Here is an 18,725-nt window from a genome sequence, read left to right as displayed (position 1 = left end):
CTTTGTAAAAACAGCTGTTTCTCAAACCACGCCTCTTTTGGGGAGATTAAGAATATTCATAGAAAATTAATTTTGTCTACATACTGGTTCCCAGTTCTGATCTGTAGGTTGCATCTCATAGAGACATAACTTGGGAAAGTTACCAGAAAATATACATGTGAATATTGTTTATATTGAAATACATGGTAACCCTACAGTCGAAGCAGGGATAGTTAAGAAATTTAGTGTTAGTTTAAACTCTTAGACGTTCGGTTCATATAAACGTTGAAAATATGCCGCACAGCCCTTTATTTTGACATTAGAAAAAAATAGTAGTGCATACGAACTTTCCATTCTAGGATATGATTTTTTTCAAAACTTTATGGTAAAAGTGGTACAGTTTTGCCGCAAAGGGAGTTCCTACGGGAAAATGCATTGGCAGTATTTACAGAAATGCAACCTATAACTTGTTATCCAGTTATCTTTTATTTACATACACAGGTGATAGATATTACAAAACTCTGAAATTCTTGAAATATTCAAAACACAATTATTCTTATATCATTTGCATTTATGGGAATACATTGATATGATTGGTCGAGTGGACCTCCGGTAGTGTATCTTGTCGTTATTTGTTTTTCGATAGATGACTTGGCCGAACTACTTTTTTGTAACCATTGTACAATGGCGGCGAAAATAAAACAATCCTGTTCGACGTTGAAAATATTCATTTTCACTTCGTGTTTACCGTTGAATTTAATAATGAACACAAAAAAGTCATGTGAAAGATAAAAAGATATGTTTTAGTTTGTTTTTTTTTCTCGTATAGAAAGTTTTTTTGAGTACATATAGCAAGTTTCTTTGAGTACATATTGCGGGGTTAACCAACAAATAAATTCCTGAGCCAGGCCAATTCAATGACATATATATAGGGTTGTCACTGACTCAGACGTACTTATGAATATAATTATTTTCTGTGACTGTATCTTACATTAATTTGTAGGATCCTTTACTATAGATAATTTAGCTGACCTGTAACAATAACATCTTCATGCCTTATATATCATGTACTGTAGTACGCCGCTAGATTAAAACTGACGTGGAAAGGTAACACATGCCCACCGAAAGCTCTTTTTTTTGAGAGCCCAGGTGGTCGTGTGGTCTAGCGGGACGGCTGCAGTGCAGGCGATTTGGTGTCACGATATCACAGTAGCATGGGTTCGAATCCCGGCGAGGGAAGAACCAAATTTACAGATCTAACATTGTTGGGTTGATGTTTAGACGAGTTGTATATACATTATGTACACAGCCATGTATCACCATCATTGATGGCGATCCGGTGGATACATCTGTTGTAGGGTTGTCACTGACTCAGACGTACTTATGAATATAATTATTTTCTGTGACTGTATCTTACATTAATTTGTAGGATCCTTTACTATAGATAATTTAGCTGACCTGTAACAATAACATCTTCATGCCTTATATATCATGTACTGTAGTACGCCGCTAGATTAAAACTGACGTGGAAAGGTAACACATGCCCACCGAAAGCTCTTTTTTTTGAGAGCCCAGGTGGTCGTGTGGTCTAGCGGGACGGCTGCAGTGCAGGCGATTTGGTGTCACGATATCACAGTAGCATGGGTTCGAATCCCGGCGAGGGAAGAACCAAATTTACAGATCTAACATTGTTGGGTTGATGTTTAGACGAGTTGTATATATATATATATATATATATATACAACTCGTCTAAACATCAACCCAACAATGTCAGATCTGTAAATTTGCTTTCGCAAATTTGTTATTCTTCCCTCACCGGGATTCGAACCCATGCTACCATGATATCGTGACACCAAATCACCTGCACTGTAGCCGTCCCGTTAGACCACACGACCACATGGGCTTCACAAAAATAAAGCTTTCAGTGGCCGTGTGTTACTTTCCGTCGTCAGTTTTAATCTAGCGTCGTACTACAGTACATGATATATAAGGCATGGAGATGTTATAGTTACAGATCAGCTCAATTATTTATAGTAAAGGATCCTACAATATATATATATACATGTATAAAAAGTAAAATCACAAAAATACTGAACTTAGAGGAAAATCAATTCGGAAAGTCCATAATCACATGGCAAAATCAAATAACAAAACGCATCAAGAACGGATGGACAAGAACTGTCATATTCCTGACTTGGTACAGGCATTTTCAAATGTGCAAACGTTATATAATTTATCATCACACTTTGTGAAAAAGGTTCAAAATGGAAGTTATCGAAAACACTATGGTTGAATAACCTAATGAACAAATAGAATGGAAGGAACAGTTGGGACACTAAGAGAGAACACATCAGGATTAAAAAGTCCCGGAAGACACAAAGAGAACAGACATAGACATTTGAGTTGGTGTTGGTAATCAGTCCGTTCATGCTAGCATACAAAGATGTTACGCATGGAATTGGTGTCTCCCTGCACTCAAATTTGGAACATTTGAATGCAGCCTATCGAAATAAAAAAAACACAATCCAGAAGCTGAATGGCAGAAATCCGGACCAAAATTTTTTCAGATCTTTAAATATTTCGTAAGGAATAAACATACTTCTGAAGTCAACGATTAATTAGGCTCAGTATCATGCTTAATTTATTATAAAACTTGACAAAATTGCATGTAGACAGAATACAAAGACATAGAATGAAAGCCAGGAATCCGTTATCTATTGAATAGTGCTTGCCAAAGTCTAAAAGAATACATGTACATCGACGGCAATCCTCTAGCTTGCCGCATGCGCTAAATTGTACAGTAAACGCCTTGAACAACTAAGAGTTATCATGGAAGGAAGGATTGATAAACGCATAAAAAAATTGGAAACTAACTGCGATATCAGATCTGCAAACACACTAGCAAGTTAGATTTATTCTCTTGATTTTAATCGATGGTGTTGGTGAAGCTCTGCAAAAATCTGCAAATCTCAAAATCGGGAAGATAAAGGCATCATCATAGCAAAATCAATAATAACAGTTTGACTGCTATGCTTGATATTGAGAATAGCTTTACAACGACATTCATTAACAGCTGTTATTATTATTCAGTTCGAAACACATTCATTCCAAAATAACAATTATTCTAGATAGGCCTCACATCGAGACAGTCCATTAATTTTGTTGAGTAACATACAGCTTTTACAATTTCGCAGCTATTAAAATTCAATTGTGCAACTCGTCGTCATAAGGATACAATTTATCACTCATTATAAAGAGATCACTGTGTCTCAGTTTTTTGTGGTAATGCTTCATGTTAAAAGGCTTTATTGAATGTCCCTAGACAAGTATTCTTAGTATTCAGCATCTCTTTTGCTACTTTTGCTATGATGAGGCACGACTATAAGACACAGCCTGTTGTACAACGAACCTAACGTATTCATTGAAAAGCAGGAAAACGACGCTACCTTTTATATGTGCTTGTATATCGTTTGTGGCAGCTAGTTTTAATTTTTAAGAAGCGTTGTATTAATCAACCTTCCATGACAATTCTGAATTGCTTAAGGCGTTTGCTGTTTAATTTAGCTATTTAAGGTGGCTCGGGGCCTATTCAAAGTTTCTATCAGAAGTGCCGTATTTTTTGTTATTTTATTCTTTACAGAAATTGAATCAAATTGGTCGAAAAAAAAATAGGGGGTGACGGACCATTTAAGCTCAAAATTTTACTTTTAAACAGTTATGTGAAAGCGATCATTTTTCAATGAAATGATAGGGAAAATAGAGGTGTTGACATATTTTTATCGGATTATCAAAAAATTCCTTTTATGACACTTGGTCCAAAACTGTAATATAAAAAGCTGAAATAAAGCTTCAAAGAGTGAGCAAATAAAAAAAATAGGTCACTGATAAGGAAAAAAATATATTTTGCCTTAAAACTCAAATTTTGGCGCGAAAATGGTGAAAATGGGTGAAATGTCATTTTTGGCCCTTTAACAAATACGGGTTATAACGAAAATATTCTATTATTCACATAACTATAATGATTTAACATTTCTAATCAATCAAAATATTTAAAAAAATTATATCGAATTTACGACAAATACTATTTTAATTCATGCGTGAAATTATGCGCAGTCGAACTGTCCCGAGCCACCTTAAGCAAGCTCATTGGCAATATATCTGTTCGAGAATACGAGCCGTCAATGTATTATATTAATTTGGCAAGCACAATTCAATCAATGACAGATTCCTTTACTTTCTCTGTGCGTTTTTGGATTCTGTCTTATTGCCTTGTTTTGCAGTTTTAACAAACATTTTGTATGATACCGCGGCACCTGGGATTCAAAATCTCCAGCACTGTGTTTGGCTAAGACAACAATTGTGTGCACAGTCACGTCAACTTTTGTCAGTGCTTTGTGAAAATTGTCAGATACATCACCACAAAAAAAACTCACTGCAGTCATTGTTCTTGTTAATTCTCTACAACTGTGTATGGCTATTTCAAATGTATTTTTCTGTCGGAGACTCATCTTCAACTTCCGAAATATGTTTTTGTTTTTGCAGACGAAATATTTTGGTTCTAAAAATTCATTGTGACAGGATTAGTGCCATTTTGCCTTTGGATCCTGGATTTTTCTGCAATTCCATTTACTAAATTCACTTTCCTGAGTCGAGTGTATCGAGAAACATTGCTCAACGCGCAACATCTTTGTATGCTATTATCAAAGAACTGATTGCCAGTTCGAATGTCTATGTCTGTTCTTTTAGTATCTGCTAGGAATATTAGTACTTACGTTCCGTTTCCCAAGTCTTTCCTGTTTATTTAATTATAAGAGACTTTCATAATAATTAGTAAAAAAAAACTGATAATGACATGGCAAAAACCGACAAAAACAAACAACAGACAAATAACGGTACACAAACACATTACAGAGAACAAAAAGTGAACAATACCAACGCTATCAATAACCACAGAAAATATCTGGTGCTTCGTAAGTGTAAGCTAATTCTACTCCCGTCGTGCTGCTTGTCTAAGTTCAAATCTTGTGGTCAGTATAATTTGGCTGCTCAAATTCGAAGGAGGTGAACGGGATTGTAGTTTGGACAATTTAAGCATTTCCGACGTCATCTGTGAATCAGATATTCCATAAAGGTCAACTAACTTGTGAAGGCTTCCGTAAAATCTTCGGAGGGATGATTTCAACTTTACTACTTGAACTCTTGGTTTATTGGTTTCTTTGTAGGAACTGTCATTGTACATTTCATGCCATATTTTAATCAAACTTAATTTAGCATATTTACCTGACGATATCAGGATATTGGTATTTAGTCAAATCTTAAGCGGAATTTGTGACACAATTATAATTCTAAAATTGATAAAATGTAAACAACATGTCGAAATATTTAGGCTTGAAATAAATATATTTTTGGATAAGTTAATGCAAGCACACGAGATGTATAGTGTCTTATACGATTACAGGTTTGTAATGTTTAACAACCATATTATATCAGTGTGTAAACACGTTAATTATGAGCTTTGAAAGTCAAGTAGTTCGAGCATTTTTCTGAGTAAGTGTTAAAAAATTTCAAACAAATATTCTTTACTGTGGTTAGCATTCATTAGTCGTCAGTATCCATAGCTTAACAACTTGTGGTGATATTGATAATTAAGGATCTTCCTTGAAGGTCGCGCACAAATTCGCAGCTAAATAATTCGATTGATGTGTCATTTGAATACAAGAGTTATATTCCTTTCAACTATGAGTCTATGTTCAATTTCATAAAGTCAATATGTGGATTGTCTACCTTGAACAGGGTTATAAATTTATCTTATACATGTATTTTTTTTTAATTTAAAATCGTTACAAAATCTGTAACGTACTAGATACTCGTATTTGTTCTTGGTTTATCAAAGACATTTATGTATATCTATAATTTCTTTTATTTGGTTTGAAATGTTTAAAATTAATGTATACCAGTATAAAGAATCATTTTGTTATCTTATAAATATGTTTTTGTTATCTGTAAACATGGTAAATGTGCATACCGTGTTCATACGTTAAAAAATAAGCAAATTCAAACCTGCCTTCATCATCACTAACTTTCTTAGAGCGGTGAGACAAACTGCTCTAAATAACAGATCACAGGCACTCATCAAAATAAAAAAAAATCCTTTATTTATGAATTGAATGCTTCTTTTTTGTAACTTCATTGGGGTGAAAAAGCGTTGACACAGTTTGTAAGAAGCGCGGGAGCACGGTAAACGCTTTTACAACCCTATGAAGTTACAAAATTAAGCATTCAATACTTATAATTACATTTTTTTAGCTATGATCATGAAAACACGAATTTTATATTATTTTTATTTAATTGACTTGTGCACTTTATTGTGGGACCACGTATTATCATGAATGGTAAGTTTTATTGAGTAATGCAATTCCTTAAGGAATACCACGTGATGTGCAGTTAGCCAATCAAAATAAAGTATTCTAATGAAACATACATCTAATGTAATTATCATACCTTAATATACCATTAAGGTATATAGAAGGAAATATTCTGAAACATGTGACTGTGTCACAGAAAAAAGCATCTTCCAAGTATTCATGAAATTGCTCTCTATTAAAGCCATATCCTGGAAATTAATAAAAAAAAAACAGCTTTTTCCTACTTTTAATTTGAGGTACAAAATGCCGGTGAAAATATTAAATGTGCTGTCAAGAATACACTGTTTCAAATTGTGGTATACCTAAAAAAATGTCCAACAGCATTCGTCCTTCTACTCGTAAAGGCATTTGTTTCTAAGATCGATATGGTGTATACCATTATGCCAGAACTAAAATGAAGCAGAAAGCTGATGTAACTTATCTGCTTTACTCGATCCCTTAAGACAAATACATGAAAGAAGTGTAATAACGCCTAACACAAACACACATACGCACAAACACAAAACAGCCATAGCCACCACTTTATTCCAGAAGCTTCTAACTGATGCCGAATGCTAGAGTGTAAATTGTAATTGGGACCTTTTCTGAAAAAGACTATAAATGAAAACAGAACTACATCATCTTCCAATAATGATTGAATGTTAGGAAAATTGACCAGAGTTATTTTACTTTAATCACAGAGAGGGGAAAGCAAACAATTTTTAATTTAAGCCTAATTAACATTAAAACAATTTTCCACTAACAAATAAAGTTACCTTATTGAAATATAAGGACTTTGTTAGTTAAATCTATTAATTTGAATTTTCATTAGATTTATGAATTTTTATGACAATAGGGAAACATGCTACTTAATTCAGGGTTTTATTTCCTTTTAATCCAGGTATATCTGGTGAATTTATTTTCATGGCTTAACTTCTATGATTTTAAACTAATATTATGTTAAACAGTCCCACTAGACCACGATCGCACCACGCTCACCGCGATCTAAAATAAATCCAGATCGTGGTGAGGTCGCGGTATGAGCGGCATGAACACGTAAACTTTCGTTGCTTTCACAATGCTACTACGTCCTCAATACGCTTCTACAACGATCCTGCTACGATTATACCACGATCTCACCGCGCTTATTCTGCCACCTCACTACGCTTATCAATATATTTCTACGCTCATCACGTTCTAACTACGACCATACCACGAGTTATTTGATTGCAACACGATCTTACCACGCATCTACTGCGAGTATAGCACGTTCTTACCAGGATTATATTACGTTCATACCGCGATCTTACAACGTTCTCAGCAATAACGGCAAACAACTAGTTTCATATCGATACAGTTCCATTCCTTCTTTTTTTTAATTAATACGTAGATTTCTCGGAAACAATACAGTCATGCCACCAAAATATACTAGAACACGTGGGCGTGGTGGTAGGAGTTGATGGAAAGATAGAGGGAGCAAAGTAACGAATCCTAATCAGGCAGAGATGACGGATCGACAAAGCCAACCTAAATCACAACATATTGCTGATCCATAAAGCTCAAATGACGATATTTCAGTGAACGATAGCAGAGATGATACAGATGTGTCAATAGATATAGAAAGATATTGTATTAGTTCCAATGAGACAACTCTCCATCCAAGTAACAATTTATGAATGTAAACCATTATAGGCAAAGGTACGGCCTTCAACACGGAGCCATGGCCCACACCGAACAGTAAGCTATAAAGGACCTAAACAATTACTAGTGTAAAATCATTTAAAAGTGAAAGCCAACGGTCTTATCTATATGAAAACGAGAAACATGGTTGAGGCGTGAGAGCAAATGGATAATAACATACAGACAAACAACTTTAGGGAGTTTTTTATATATTTTAATCGGAAAATGACAATAAGAATGATGGTCGTTTAGTATGAACGTAGTCAGGTGGTAAGAAGAGCGTTATGAGGACGGCAAGGGCGTGCTAGAATCGTACTATGGTCGTGAACAGCGTGGTATGGTCGTAATGGAAGCGTAGTTGGGTCGCGGTGAGAACGTGATGGTCGTAGTGAGGTCGTAGTGAGGTCGTAATAACGTCGCTGTGAGATCGTAGCGCAGCATCTCCAAATAGAACCTCGCTACGATGGTACAGCGACCTTTGTGATCTTACCACGATCTTAGTGTTCTCTCACTACGTGTCTACAACGACCTGATTTCGCTACGACTGCACCGCGATTGTTTTGAAGATGTTCAAAGTTGGCCACGCTCTTCACGATCTTTAAGATCTCGCCACAACTGTGATACGAACTTACTGCGATCTACACGATCGTACTACGATCGTCAAAATTTGCATTTTTTTCATGGATCGTAGTTCCATCGTGGTCTAGTGGGACTGCGGTATTAGATATTGACCACGGATATTAAATTTATATCTCCAGGATACATGAAATTGTGCTATTATATTATCTTTATGATTAGGGTTAACATTGGTGCAGTTGTATTAAACAATAAATGCAAAACACTCAGGCACACTGGAGACATTGTTCTGTCAGTTTAAATATACATTAAAATATGACTTTATATTAAAACTTGCAATGTTTAATTCCTTAAAAAAGTTAGAACCAGTTATTGTATCAAGAAAATTTCGTAGGTTCCTCTAATGATGGACGTGTTGTCCTTCAACGGGGTATCACAGACACAGTAGACTGTCCGTCAATAAGTCAGCTATCATTTATCTCGCTTTATGTGTATTTACATGAGAAAGAGATGTTTGTTCAGTGAAACGTGATATTAAAGAAAAAAAGATGTAATTAATAAAATTGAGAATGGAAATGGGTAATGTGTCAAAGAGACAACAACCCGACAATAGAATGTTCAGATAACAGCAGAAGGTCACAAACAGGTCTTTAATGCAGAGAAAAACTCCCCAACCCGGAGGCGTCCTTCAGCTGGCCCCTAAACAAATATACATACAAGTTCAGTGATAATGAACGCCATACTGAACTCCAAATTGTACCCAAGAACCAAAATAAAGAATTATACAAGACTGACTTGGGACAGGCGCAAAAATGCGAGGGGGTAAACATGTTTATGAGATCTCATCCCCCCCCCCTTTATACCTCTAGCCAATGTAAAATTCAGTTCAAGAGAAGTCCGAGTCTGATGTCAGAAGATGTAACCAAAGAAAATAAACAAAATGACACTAATACATAAATAACAACAGACTACTTGCAGTTAACGGACATACCTGCTCCAGACTTCAACTAAACTGATTGAAATAGTATGTCTTCATCATATGAATATCAGCCAACAACTGGTTTTTAAATAAATGTGTTTAGTTTCGATGCAAAGACCCTATAAGTGAATCAAAATTAACGCCAAAATATGCAATCTTTAATGACCTGACAACAGTATCGTATCTATATCCCTTCTTAATAAGTCTATTTAAAGGTTTTGTTAGCTTCTAGGGTGAATAATAACATTTGTGTGCTTTACAAAGAATATTTCATCGGAATTCTTGTCTTGTATCGGCTAAATGATTGTCACATTTTGTCATATCTTCCTTCAAGGTTTCGGATTTTTAAATGTTTTTGTCATTAACATATTGAGGATTCATTGAGGATGTTCATTCGGTGATCTCAGATAGAAATCGTGTATTTAAAGAGAATTGAGACTGAAAACGTACACATGAGAAGTGTCTTCTACAACGTGTATGCCCTTTCCTGGATCGTTCAGTTGAGTCCGCTTGCTGTTGTGGCAAGCCTGTTTGAGCTCCAGGAGCTGATGATCTTATCATAATTGGAATAATAAATATGGGAAGAGGATTTGCCATTGACTCGACAGGGATGATACTGATAGTAGGGACTGCAGCCAGCATTGGCGAATCTTGACAAAGGGCCCTTACATAGTACTTCAACCTTTTGGTGAAGACACCAAATTTGCATTCAACAGAATTGGTGCTTGATAATTCATGTGAACTAATTGGGAAGAGACCCAAGGCAGAGAGTTTGTTATGTAGTATTGGTGTACTTGCGTTGTACTGGCTAAGGTCAAATTTTGACTTAGATGATGTGTCCATTGCAGGAATTTTTAATTCTTCATTTCGATTCTCCATTAATTCATTTACAAAAGATATCTTTTTTGGAAAGTACCCTGTTATTCAAATGCACTTTAAAATCGAACTGTGTCTCCTTCCTCAGTTGTTTTCAGGTCGTCTATCCGTCTTAGCACAGCAATAAATTTCTCATGGTCTGACCGTCAATTCCAACAAGCGCTCACCACTAGCCTTGTGGTCTAGCCTGTGTTCAGACTACTGCAGTTGCTGATATATTGCTCCCATCTGTTCATTATTAACATTCATTGCCTCTTTTTGTTCAGCTTGCATCGCTATGAGACCAAAACATATTATATCAATTCGCGCTTCGCTCTGTTTTATATTGCGGTCAATCTAAGCTGTTCTTTGGGCATTAGATTTTCTATCTGCTTAAAAGTCTTGGTACAATTGTTGAAAAGTCATTTCCGAGTTGTCCTCTGTTAAAGTGTCTTCTGCTTGGGGTTCGCCACTATATCCCCAAGTGATTCAGTTTCTGCTATTTCAATATTATTGGCCTAAATTCTTGCCATTTCACTGATTGGTGGTAATACAATTCTCAAATCACAGTATGATATCTCAAATAGCAATATATTGCAAACCAAGAAATAAGATAGGCAATAAATAATATCTTACGGCAGATAAATCTCAAATCACAGCTTTTATGTATGACCTAAGACAAAACATATTGCAGCTATTTAAAGAAAGCTACTACTGCAGCCTTTTATGAAAGCTACTACTTTGTATATGAAATGATCATGACAAAGCATGGAAATCAAAAGGGCAGATTTGGAACAGAGACTTAATGACACTGTATTTCAATGAACTGTTTAAATTCAAGTCAATTCTCAATGATGAATATTTTTTTCATTTTTGCAAGGCGGCCATTTTGAAAATATTTACCGAATTAGTAATAACATAAAAAGTAAAATCACATAAATACTGAACTCAGAGTAAAACGAATCGGAAAGTCCATAATCACATGGCAAACTCAAATGACAAAACACATAAAAAACGAATGGACAGGAACTGTCATATTCCGGACTAGGTAAAGACATTTTCAAATGTAGAAAATGGTGGATTTAACCTGGTTTTTATAGCGCTAACCCTCTCACTTTGATGACAGTCTCGTCAAATAAGCAACACGACGGGTGCCACATGTGGAGTGGGATCTGCTTACCCTTCCGGAGCACTTGGGATAACCCCAGGTTTTTAGTGGGGTTCGTGTTGCTTAGTCTTTAGTTTTCTATGTTGTGTCTTGTGTGCTATTATTTGTCTGATTGTCCAATATTTTGTTAGCGCTGGCGTTGTCAGGTTTTTTTTCAATGCATGAGTTTGACTGTCCCTCTTGTATTTTTCGCCCATCTTTTTGATATCTATCTAAAATGCTATACTATTGTTAGATGTATTAATAAGTTTTGTTTGTCTTAAACAGCTTTTTGAATGCATTTGTGTTTAACTTAAATGCAGGGGAAGAAAGAATGTGAATCAGGAAGGGGTCAGTGACGACACCCTCTGGGACGTGTATTGGCCAGTATAGTATAAAATTTGTTTCGCGTTGTGTTTTTAAAGTAGTAAAATTTGCACGCACCAAAAAAGGGTAACTAAATTTGGCGAACTGCACCTGATTTGGAGGCATACTCCGATTGAATAAAAAATAAATTCTAAATCATATCTAACAATAACTTAAATAGAGCAGGTACTAAAGAACAGTTGAATTGTGAGTTCTTACAATATTACAGACACAACAAAAGTTAAATACTGAAAAAGTTAAAGTAAGATTTTTTACTTCTAACTTAAGATGGTTAAATCAAGTTAAACTTAAAATAAACATTTAATTAATAGATAATTGATCTGTAGAAATTAAGGAGTATTATCAATTTCAGGTCACATACATTACAATGATTTTTTGTATGTGTATAAAATAGACATAAAAATCAAACTAACACAAACAAATTGTGTAAGGGGAAATCAATAAATTAAAACAATTTGAACTATACATATTTTTCATTTCAATTTAAATATGCAAAGGAATTTTAAATCAGTAACAAACATTAGTTATAATGTAAATGTACACTTGTCTCAAAGTAAAAACAAATCCACGCATGTCAATCTTAAAGTATGTACACGGTAAAACAATATATATTTGAAAGTTCTTTGTTTTGTTATTATATGATATACTAGGTAAGCAAAAAATGTCTTCTAAACTGATTGAAACGTACGTTAACTAAATCGTCTACGTGTGCTGGAAATTGATACATCAAAATAAAAAGGAAAATTTTAGAACTAGATCTCCTCTTTTTATTTTTGTAAAATAAACGCCAACAAAATTATAATAAACACAAATACATTTGGTCACTGTTGCCACTTCTCAAATAACTTTGTATGAATTAATCATATTTAGGCAATCATCGAATATAGAATAAGATGGATCACCAGGAGTGTAGTGCCAATGTCAAGAGGACAACCCAACAATAAAAATAGACAAACTGCATTTTCTCGAGTTTACATGTGATAAAGAACCTTAATTGTGTTGTTGAATGCCAAACTGCTGTTACGTTGCTTTATAAAAACCCAATCCCGCTTCTTTTAATCACTCAGGAATATTTTTTTTTTAAATAAAGAAAAGGCATATTTGAGCCTTTCAAAAATAGAAAATTTTGTTTATTTTAATTAATGGCATTTTTTACATTTTTACGTACTTGATCTGTTATCAAGTTATTGTTATTGTGAATAACAATGATTTTAAGTACAATACTTCTCTATATATTAAAACGTTACAAGTGACAATAGGTGTTGACTAAAGATAGGGTAATAGGATTACAAAAGCTTTCAAAAGCTGGATAAAAGGTTGAAAAAAGGTTAAAAGTACACAATGTTATATAATATCTTCAAATCAGTATCTGCATAACACTATATAACAATTTCATACAAAAGAAATTTACATATTACCTGATTTATCTGCACCTCATGCTTATTTTGACAATTAAAGTCTCTTTTTTGATCATCAAGGTCTTGGTATTTGAAAATCAAAACAAAAATACAAATTTTGAAGAGCTGATTATAGACAATCAATTAGGTCCTATAAAATTAAACACATGTGAAATACGTATCATGGTCATACTGTATTACAGTTCTCCAATGAAGCTATGGAAAATTTTATCTCTAAAAAAAAATATTAAGAGAATTGAATTAAGCACTATGGAAGCCATTTATATCTTAATTAAACAATGATAGATATATACTAGTGCACATTACTTTTTAAGTAAATGTAATAATTACTACACTAAAACATACTCGTTGAGTTTTAAATTTTTAAGAGTAAAATAAACACACAAATCTCGAGTTGTTTTTGTGAATGAGTAACATTAATTGACCAAAGTCAATCAACGTAAATGATGTCATTGAAAAATCGGTTATACTGTCACGTAATAGCATTAGCATTGTGACATAGAAAATGCACCGCAAATTATACCAATGGGAAAGTTGTCTATAGAACGTACGACATGACACTAATATATGTAGGAAAAGATGTAAAACAGAAAATAATAGCCAGTTTTGAACTATGTTGAAATAACAATGATTGTAAAATTGTTTGTTTTGTTTAAATTTTTTTTTCACTTTATTTTCAAAACCTTTTTAGCACATAAAATAACCTACTCACCCGATCAAAGCATCAGAGACAACCAAAGTTTATTGTGGGGCTCCTGTTGCTAAGTCCTTAGTTTTTTTTTATGTTGTATTATGTAAACTGTTAGTTTTTTGTTTTACTGGGGTTTTTTTTATTGCTAAGGCGTAATCAGTTTTTCAATCACTAATGGGGTTGAAAACCTTTGTTATCCTTTGGTTCTCTATTATTACAGTTTGTGGTTAAAGAAGAACGAAAGATAGAAGAGGGACAGTCAAACTCATAAATCGAAAATAAACTGACAACGCCATGGCAAATAACGAAAAAGGCAAACATACAAACAATAATACACATGACACAACATAGAAAACTAAAGAGTTAGCAACATGAACCCCACCAAAAACTAGGGGTGATCTCAAATGCTCCGGAAAGGTAAGCAGATCCTGCTCCATATGTGGTACCCGTCATGTTGCTCATGTTATAACATCCGGTAAATAGTCTAATTTGGTAGGTCACATTCGTGAAAGGGAAGGGGATTGTTGTTACGACGTAAGGAACATATCCGATATCATTTGTGAAACGGTTACTCCACAACATTAACCAACTCGTGATGGCATCCCTAAAATTTACGAAGGGATGATTTCAACTTCACCATTTGGAACTCTTGGTTTAATAGCTTTCTTGTGGATGTTGTGAGCAGCAACCCTCCATCAAGAACATCATGATAGAAAATGCGAGCACGGGAATATCGTATCAATTGGGAGATAGTAAGATGTGTGATAGTTATGAAACCAAAATAAAAACTCCCTCAGGTTAAGGTTAACAGTAATGGCTTTGGCTACACATGATTAAACTTTAAATGCCTGTATTCTTTTCTATGTTTTCTAACAGAATACATGTATATATTAAACTCTCCAAACGTTTCGTTGTAAAAAGTAAAACTTAAAAAAAAAGCTGAACTTTCAAAACGGAAAGTCCCTAATCAATGGAAAAATCAAAAGTTAAACTATACCAAACGTATGGAAAACAACTGCAAACTAATATTAAATACCTTTTCCAAACGTGAGATAGCAATGTTTCTACATTCTTCACAAAATTTGTCAACTTTGTTTTGGTTATTTTTTTTTATATTGATTGCAAATCATCAGGAAAAACTTCGTTAAATGAATAACAAAAAATGAAGGTTTGTGTTGAATTAAAACCATTTGTTTAATGTCGAACCGCGTTTAAAACTGATTTCATTTCAAAGGACAGTACTGCTGTTTTAATTGATCAAATTGGGAATTTACTTTGTAGTATTTTTTTCTTGTTATATTGAATTGCTTATCATGTTTATATGTGTCTCTAACTTTAAATCCCATTAAATCTGTTTTGATTTCTGTACAAAGACAGACAAGTGTTTGTGTTTTTCATATGCAAGAAGTAATTTTATAGAACAGTCCTTATTTCATGTATTTTTCTTTGTTTCAGCACATTTTGATGTTTTCAATGTATATTCTGTTAAAAAAGCAGCCTTTATGTGAATAGAATTTTAGGTGAAAAATGTTTTAAAAGATTGATGTATCACGACTTTAACTAGCTGTAAAACCAGGTATAACCGACCATTTTGTGTCTAAAGACACCTGTACCAATTCATGGATATCGTGTTGTTTTTCACTTGTTCCGTTGATATGGTTGATTATGTCAGTTTTTATGGACATCTCCTTTTCGAATTTCCTAAGAGATCAGTATGTTGTTATTCTTTTTTTTTAACTCGCATAATTTACTTCATAGTTATCAAAGGTACCAGGATTATAATTTAGTACGCAAGATTCGCTTTTCGTCTACATGGTCTGAGACCACAATTGTCGTCCTTTGATTTAAACGAATATAGTCCCTAGTATTGACAGTGGGTTACTTGCAAATGTTTTTTATACCCCTTCCAAATTTATTTCTCCATGTTTTATGCCTCAAATTTCAAGTAGGGGAATGAAATTACACTGTAAAAAAAATTGGGTCCAGAATTTTAAAGGAAAGTAGTGATTTGGTCCAGCTGAAAAAGGTTAAAAATTAGCACTTCGGAAGCTGTCAAAAGATTTAAACGCCCTAAACATAAAATTGTCCATATTTCGAGTTAGAGCCGATGACGTTTTCTTTAATTTTGATATAATTTGTCCAAAAGTAGTACAACACACTGTACAAATTTAATTTAGAAAGCGCCGGTGGGATTTTTTTAATTTTCATTTAACCATGAAAGTACAAAGGTAGGTGACGCTCATATCAAAATCTTTATAAAGCCAAACAAGTGAAAAGTTGAAGAGCATTGAGGATCCAAAATTCAAAAAAGTTGTGCCAAATACGGCTAAGGTAATCTATGCCTGGGATAAGAAAATCCTTAGTTTTTCCAAAAAATCAAAGTTTTGTTAACAGGAAATTTATAAAAATGACCACATTATTGATATTCATGTCAACACCAAAGTGTTGACTACTGAGCTTGTGATTCACCCAGGGACGACACGTCCACCAGCACTGACATCGACCCAGTGGTGTAAATAGTTATCAAAGGTATTATTTAGTACCCCAGACGCGTATATATATATTAAAATATTATTACTTAAAATGTATGACAAATTTTATAAGCATTTGATCTACATCTTTAAAAAACAAAAAGAAGTAAGAAGCAAAAAAAAAACCACTAAAACTTACCCACATTTCTTACAATCACTGAAAATAAAAAATAATTAACAATAAATGAGATAACTTATTATTCTGTGCTGAAAATAATACACATGTGAAACACTTATGTGACTGGTTTGTAAGAGAAATTTATCAAAAATGGTGGATAATTAACCAATATATACAACAACATAAAGTTATTATTTGTCTTTCACCGTTCTGGTCAATGATTTTATTTTCATAATTCTGTGTTTCCTCGTTCTAGTATGATATGTTTATTATATAGTTATGGGGAAAAAAATGACATTTTTTTACGATTCCCTCATTTTTGTTTGTTAACTTGATATGGCACTTCAATCATCTAAGAAATGTTAAGATCAATGAACCAATTTGCTTTCATTCAACAAGCACATTGATTTTATCGTACGAAAGAAGTAAATCAAACAGTTATAATAATAATAATTGTTTGTTTCAATATTTCAAAATAGTTCTAACCGTTTGTCAGCCTTAAATCTACTACTGACTAGTATATAACATAAGTAGTCATTATGGCTTTTATTGTTTTAAATGCCGTTTAGAGAAAGAACACAACCATTAGAAGGCATAACATTAAATACAAATACTTATTATGAATATAGACCACACCATATTAATACTTACATTTTGCAGACTCTATAAAAGAATAGTGAATAGATTGAAGTAATTGTACAAAGGCATAATAAATGAGTTGATATTTAACGAAATTAATCAATAATTAGAAAGAAGATTGATCAATCTTTATTTTTTAAGATATGAAAAATAGCAGAAATAATAACTCGGTTCCAAATTTTTGGTTTTCTATCTAAATCTGTTTATTTATATTTCGATTTAAAATGAGTACATAATTGTAGTATTATACAATCACAATCATGTTAATTTTCCCTGGGAATTCATTGACCTTAAACTTTTTTTTTAACAAAACTTTCTGGTTTTTAACTACTAATTGATAGTAAGGTTTCTGATACATTACATAATAAAAGTATGTAAATATTATCTAGTATTCCACTGTCCATAAACCATACACTTTAATCTGAAACAGTCGTAGTTCCTATCACAACGGATTTTTTTTTATGTTTTTTCCATTTATATTAACAGCATTAATGGAACAAAAGCCTTTGTTCCTATCACAACATAGATGTATTTATTTTTTCTCATTTGTATTTTTGCACCAGATCTACATTTCGACATTTAATATCTCTTCAGTAATGCTGAAGTAAACGGAGCTGAAAATGATTTTAAAAAACGTTGAAGTGCTGATGAAACCAACAAGAACAAGATGTAAAATTCTAACCCAGATTGACATAATGTGTTGTTGCTGTTGTCAGAAGTTGAAATACCCTACGTCACTGTTTATTGATACAAATATACCAGTAATTCAGAACCAAAAAGTAAGACTTAAAAAAAGTAAAACAGACATAATTATTGAAAAAGAAGATTTCTTTAAGTATTCAAATTTTACCTGGTAAATCATGATAAACTTAATATTAATATCAGGAATGCAAAACTCATCAAAGATACCAGACATGCTTCGTCTTACGCATGCCCAGTGGAGCTTAAATAACAATTTTACATAACTTCTTTTAACACGAAGTTCAACAGCATAAACAGAAAAAAGAAGAATCATTAAGTTATATGACCACAAGGCTGTCCTGTGATTGAAGAATTGTAATAAAAAAAAACTTTCTTGTTACACCGAGGTAAAAACAACGCGTTGTGATTCAAACAATACCAAGCACTATAGGCAGAATTTATAAAGTCAAATGCGATCACACAAAAACATTGATAAGTGGCAAATAATGTTGATGTAAACGTGCATCGAATAATTGCGTTTTATTTTGTTCCTTTATATGTTGAACTTTCAACCTGAGTTTGATAAAGATTAAGGCATATAGAAACCCATAGTTATTCATTTTGACCTAATTTGTTGTGT

At 33.4% G+C, this 18,725-nt stretch overlaps 1 long non-coding RNA gene across 1 annotated transcript in view; it reads right to left on the bottom strand.

The window, feature by feature from the left end:
* Positions 1–18,725, bottom strand: part of LOC143043637 (uncharacterized) — a 57,702-nt gene that overhangs the window by 11,915 nt on the left and 27,062 nt on the right. The window lies entirely within an intron of this gene.

Source organism: Mytilus galloprovincialis, chromosome 8 (genome assembly GCF_965363235.1).
Source record: "Mytilus galloprovincialis chromosome 8, xbMytGall1.hap1.1, whole genome shotgun sequence".
Taxonomy (NCBI): domain Eukaryota; kingdom Metazoa; phylum Mollusca; class Bivalvia; order Mytilida; family Mytilidae; genus Mytilus; species Mytilus galloprovincialis.
Note: the sequence above shows the minus strand (reverse complement) of the source record. Positions and strands in the feature narration are given on the sequence as shown.